Here is a 5,000-nt window from a genome sequence, read left to right as displayed (position 1 = left end):
AGACGGACAAGCCGCACTGCACGTGTGAACAGGGGAATGAGCGAGCGAGCGGGGATAGGGCGCCTCCTGCGCTTAAAAGCTTACAGCACCTGGTATTCCCAGGCGGTCTCCCATCCAAGTACTAACCAGGCCCATCCCTGTTTAGCTTCCGAGATCAGATGAGATCAGGCGTGCTCAAGGGGGTGTGGCCGTAAGCGAGATCAAGGCTCGCTGGCACCCTTCTTATTGAGAGGACAGCTCCGTCACCTCTTTTACGACGCTGCTTTTTTTCCCTTGCGTTTTTCTCTTCTTCCCACGTTCTCTCTCTTCACTGCCTTCGTCCCCGCTCTATTTCACTTCAGCCTTTCACTCTTGCTTCCTTCCAATGAGGACGGAGCTGCGGGAGAAAGGGCGCTATAGATGATCGCTGTGGAGAGCTGCTGCTGTGCTTTGACATCTGAGCTCTGTGGAAAACGATCTCAATACAATTCTGAAAAACGCGACTCTCCGAACGCCAGCCGAACAAGTCTCCACAGCCAAAGCGCTGTGTCTCTTTTCAGCTGGCGATAAACCTTTCCTCGATCCTTTGCGGACTTGTAAAACTGTTCCTGATCAGAATAAAAAACGCTCACGCTAATACAAAAGCACCCGTGTCTCGCCAAAGCTGACAAATAAACAGACGGACAAGCCGCACTGCACGTGTGAACAGGGGAATGAGCGAGCGAGCGGGGATAGGGCGCCTCCTGCGCTTAAAAGCTTACAGCACCTGGTATTCCCAGGCGGTCTCCCATCCAAGTACTAACCATGCCCATCCCTGTTTAGCTTCCGAGATCAGACGAGATCAGGCGTGCTCAAGGGGGTGTGGCCGTAAGCGAGACCAAAGCTCGCTGGCACCCTTCTTATTGAGAGGACAGCTCCGTCACCTCTTTTACGACGCTGCTTTTTTTCCCTTGCGTTTTTCTCTTCTTCCCACGTTCTCTCTCTTCACTGCCTTCGTCCCCGCTCTATTTCACTTCAGCCTTTCACTCTTGCTTCCTTCCAATGAGGACGGAGCTGCGGGAGAAAGGGCGCTATAGAGGATCGCTGTGGAGAGCTGCTGCTGTGCTTTGACATCTGAGCTCTGTGGAAAACGATCTCAATACAATTCTGAAAAACGCGACTCTCCGAACGCCAGCCGAACAAGTCTCCACAGCCGAAGCGCTGTGTCTCTTTTCAGCTGGCGATAAACCTTTCCTCGATCCTTTGCGGACTTGTAAAACTGTTCCTGATCAGAATAAAAAACGCTCACGCTAATACACAAGCACCCGTGTCTCGCCAAAGCTGACAAATAAACAGACGGACAAGCCGCACTGCACGTGTGAACAGGGGAATGAGCGAGCGAGCGGGGATAGGGCGCCTCCTGCGCTTAAAAGCTTACAGCACCTGGTATTCCCAGGCGGTCTCCCATCCAAGTACTAACCAGGCCCATCCCTGTTTAGCTTCCGAGATCAGACGAGATCAGGCGTGCTCAAGGGGGTGTGGCCGTAAGCGAGAGCAAGGCTCGCTGGCACCCTTCTTATTGAGAGGACAGCTCCGTCACCTCTTTTACGACGCTGCTCTTTTTCCCTTGCGTTTTTCTCTTCTTCCCACGTTCTCTCTCTTCACTGCCTTCGTCCCCGCTCTATTTCACTTCAGCCTTTCACTCTTGCTTCCTTCCAATGAGGACGGAGCTGCGGGAGAAAGGGCGCTATAGAGGATCGCTGTGGAGAGCTGCTGCTGTGCTTTGACATCTGAGCTCTGTGGAAAACGATCTCAATACAATTCTGAAAAACGCGACTCTCCGAACGCCAGCCGAACAAGTCTCCACAGCCGATGCGCTGTGTCTCTTTTCAGCTGGCGATAAACCTTTCCTCGATTCTTTGCGGACTTGTTAAACTGTTCCTGATCAGAACAAAAAAACGCTCACGCTAATACACAAGCACCCGTGTCTCGCCAAAGCTGACAAATAAACAGACGGACAAGCCGCACTGCACGTGTGAACAGGGGAATGAGCGAGCAAGCGGGGATAGGGCGCCTCCTGCGCTTAAAAGCTTACAGCACCTGGTATTCCCAGGCGGTCTCCCATCCAAGTACTAACCAGGCCCATCCCTGTTTAGCTTCCGAGATCAGATGAGATCAGGCGTGCTCAAGGGGGTGTGGCCGTAAGCGAGAGCAAGGCTCGCTGGCACCCTTCTTATTGAGAGGACAGCTCCGTCACCTCTTTTACGACGCTGCTTTTTTTCCCTTGCGTTTTTCTCTTCTTCCCACGTTCTCTCTCTTCACTGCCTTCGTCCCCGCTCTATTTCACTTCAGCCTTTCACTTTTGCTTCCTTCCAATGAGGACGCAGCTGCGGGAGAAAGGGCGCTATAGAGGATCGCTGTGGAGAGCTGCTGCTGTGCTTTGACATCTGAGCTCTGTGGAAAACGATCTCAATACAATTCTGAAAAACGCGACTCTCCGAACGCCAGCCGAACAAGTCTCCACAGCCGAAGCGCTGTGTCTCTTTTCAGCTGGCGATAAACCTTTCCTCGATCCTTTGCGGACTTGTAAAACTGTTCCTGATCAGAATAAAAAACGCTCACGCTAATACACAAGCACCCGTGTCTCACCAAAGCTGACAAATAAACAGACGGACAAGCCGCACTGCACGTGTGAACAGGGGAATGAGCGAGCGAGCGGGGATAGGGCGCCTCCTGCGCTTAAAAGCTTACAGCACCTGGTATTCCCAGGCGGTCTCCCATCCAAGTACTAACCAGGCCCATCCCTGTTTAGATTCTGAGATCAGACGAGATCAGGCGTGCTCAAGGGGGTGTGGCCGTAAGCGAGAGCAAGGCTCGCTGGCACCCTTCTTATTGAGAGGACAGCTCCGTCACCTCTTTTACGACGCTGCTTTTTTCCCTTGCGTTTTTCTCTTCTTTCCACGTTCTCTCTCTTCACTGCCTTCGTCCCCGCTCTATTTCACTTCAGCCTTTCACTCTTGCTTCCTTCCAATGAGGACGGAGCTGCGGGAGAAAGGGCGCTATAGAGGATCGCTGTGGAGAGCTGCTGCTGTGCTTTGACATCTGAGCTCTGTGGAAAACGATCTCAATACAATTCTGAAAAACGCGACTCTCCGAACGCCAGCCGAACAAGTCTCCACAGCCGAAGCGCTGTGTCTCTTTTCAGCTGGCGATAAACCTTTCTTCGATCCTTTGCGGACTTGTAAAACTGTTCCTGATCAGAATAAAAAACGCTCACGCTAATACACAAGCACCCGTGTCTCGCCAAAGCTGACAAATAAACAGACGGACAAGCCGCACTGCACGTGTGAACAGGGGAATGAGCGAGCGAGGGGGGATAGGGCGCCTCCTGCGCTTAAAAGCTTACAGCACCTGGTATTCCCAGGCGGTCTCCCATCCAAGTACTAACCAGGCCCATCCCTGTTTAGCTTCCGAGATCAGATGAGATCAGGAGTGCTCAAGGGGGTGTGGCCGTAAGCGAGATCAAGGCTCGCTAGCACCCTTCTTATTGAGAGGACAGCTCCGTCACCTCTTTTACGACGCTGCTTTTTTTCCCTTGCGTTTTTCTCTTCTTCCCACGTTCTCTCTCTTCACTGCCTTCGTCCCCGCTCTATTTCACTTCAGCCTTTCACTCTTGCTTCCTTCCAATGAGGACGGAGCTGCGGGAGAAAGGGCGCTATAGATGATCGCTGTGGAGAGCTGCTGCTGTGCTTTGACATCTGAGCTCTGTGGAAAACGATCTCAATACAATTCTGAAAAACGCGACTCTCCGAACGCCAGCCGAACAAGTCTCCACAGCCAAAGCGCTGTGTCTCTTTTCAGCTGGCGATAAACCTTTCCTCGATCCTTTGCGGACTTGTAAAACTGTTCCTGATCAGAATAAAAAACGCTCACGCTAATACACAAGCACCCGTGTCTCGCCAAAGCTGACAAATAAACAGACGGACAAGCCGCACTGCACGTGTGAACAGGGGAACGAGCAAGCGAGCGGGGATAGGGCGCCTCCTGCGCTTAAAAGCTTACAGCACCTGGTATTCCCAGGCGGTCTCCCATCCAAGTACTAACCAGGCCCATCCCTGTTTAGCTTCCGAGATCAGACGAGATCAGGCGTGCTCAAGGGGGTGTGGCCATAAGCGACACCAAGGCTCGCTGTCACCCTTCTTATTGAGAGGACAGCTCCGTCACCTCTTTTACGACGCTGCTTTTTTTCCCTTGCGTTATTCTCTTCTTCCCACGTTCTCTCTCTTCACTGCCTTCGTTCCCGCTCCATTTCACTTCAGCCTTTCACTCTTGCTTCCTTCCAATGAGGACGGAGCTGCGGGAGAAAGGGCGCTATAGAGGATCGCTGTGGAGAGCTGCTGCTGTGCTTTGACATCTGAGCTCTGTGGAAAACGATCTCAATACAATTCTGAAAAACGCGACTCTCCGAACGCCAGCCGAACAAGTCTCCACAGCCGAAGCGCTGTGTCTCTTTTCAGCTGGCGATAAACCTTTCCTCGATCCTTTGCGGACTTGTAAAACTGTTCCTGATCAGAATAAAAAACGCTCACGCTAATACACAAGCACCCGTGTCTCGCCAAAGCTGACAAATAAACAGACGGACAAGCCGCACTGCACGTGTGAACAGGGGAATGAGCGAGCGAGCGGGGATAGGGCGCCTCCTGCGCTTAAAAGCTTACAGCACCTGGTATTCCCAGGCGGTCTCCCATCCAAGTACTAACCAGGCCCATCCCTGTTTAGCTTCCGAGATCAGACGAGATCAGGCGTGCTCAAGGGGGTGTGGGCGTAAGCGAGACCAAGGCTCGCTGTCACCCTTCTTATTGAGAGGACAGCTCCGTCACCTCTTTTACGACGCTGCTTTTTTTCCCTTGCGTTATTCTCTTCTTCCCACGTTCTCTCTCTTCACTGCCTTCGTTCCCGCTCCATTTCACTTCAGCCTTTCACTCTTGCTTCCTTCCAATGAGGACGGAGCTGCGGGAGAAAGGGCGCTATAGAGGATCGCT

The 5,000-nt window shown here is 52.5% G+C and overlaps 8 non-coding genes across 8 annotated transcripts; all 8 read right to left on the bottom strand.

The window, feature by feature from the left end:
* Positions 1 to 77: 77 nt before the first annotated feature.
* On the bottom strand, positions 78 to 196 carry LOC138216240 (5S ribosomal RNA). The gene has a single exon (XR_011179952.1). It is a non-coding gene; the product is annotated as a 5S ribosomal RNA (ribosomal RNA).
* A 537-nt stretch (positions 197 to 733) lies between these two features.
* Positions 734 to 852, bottom strand: LOC138217137 (5S ribosomal RNA). The gene has a single exon (XR_011180850.1). It is a non-coding gene; the product is annotated as a 5S ribosomal RNA (ribosomal RNA).
* Positions 853 to 1,389: 537 nt separating this feature from the next.
* On the bottom strand, positions 1,390 to 1,508 carry LOC138243702 (5S ribosomal RNA). The gene has a single exon (XR_011192332.1). It is a non-coding gene; the product is annotated as a 5S ribosomal RNA (ribosomal RNA).
* Positions 1,509 to 2,046: 538 nt separating this feature from the next.
* Positions 2,047 to 2,165, bottom strand: LOC138216228 (5S ribosomal RNA). Its single transcript, XR_011179940.1, has one exon. It is a non-coding gene; the product is annotated as a 5S ribosomal RNA (ribosomal RNA).
* A 537-nt stretch (positions 2,166 to 2,702) lies between these two features.
* LOC138216535 (5S ribosomal RNA) lies at positions 2,703 to 2,821 on the bottom strand. Its single transcript, XR_011180247.1, has one exon. It is a non-coding gene; the product is annotated as a 5S ribosomal RNA (ribosomal RNA).
* A 536-nt stretch (positions 2,822 to 3,357) lies between these two features.
* LOC138217755 (5S ribosomal RNA) lies at positions 3,358 to 3,476 on the bottom strand. The gene has a single exon (XR_011181437.1). It is a non-coding gene; the product is annotated as a 5S ribosomal RNA (ribosomal RNA).
* A 537-nt stretch (positions 3,477 to 4,013) lies between these two features.
* Positions 4,014 to 4,132, bottom strand: LOC138245109 (5S ribosomal RNA). The gene has a single exon (XR_011193723.1). It is a non-coding gene; the product is annotated as a 5S ribosomal RNA (ribosomal RNA).
* A 537-nt stretch (positions 4,133 to 4,669) lies between these two features.
* On the bottom strand, positions 4,670 to 4,788 carry LOC138217274 (5S ribosomal RNA). Its single transcript, XR_011180986.1, has one exon. It is a non-coding gene; the product is annotated as a 5S ribosomal RNA (ribosomal RNA).
* Between the last annotated feature and the right edge of the window lie 212 nt (positions 4,789 to 5,000).

The sequence above is a fragment of the Lepisosteus oculatus genome, chromosome 14 (assembly GCF_040954835.1).
Source record: "Lepisosteus oculatus isolate fLepOcu1 chromosome 14, fLepOcu1.hap2, whole genome shotgun sequence".
In the NCBI taxonomy this organism is placed as follows: Eukaryota; Metazoa; Chordata; class Actinopteri; order Semionotiformes; family Lepisosteidae; genus Lepisosteus; species Lepisosteus oculatus.
Note: the sequence above shows the minus strand (reverse complement) of the source record. Positions and strands in the feature narration are given on the sequence as shown.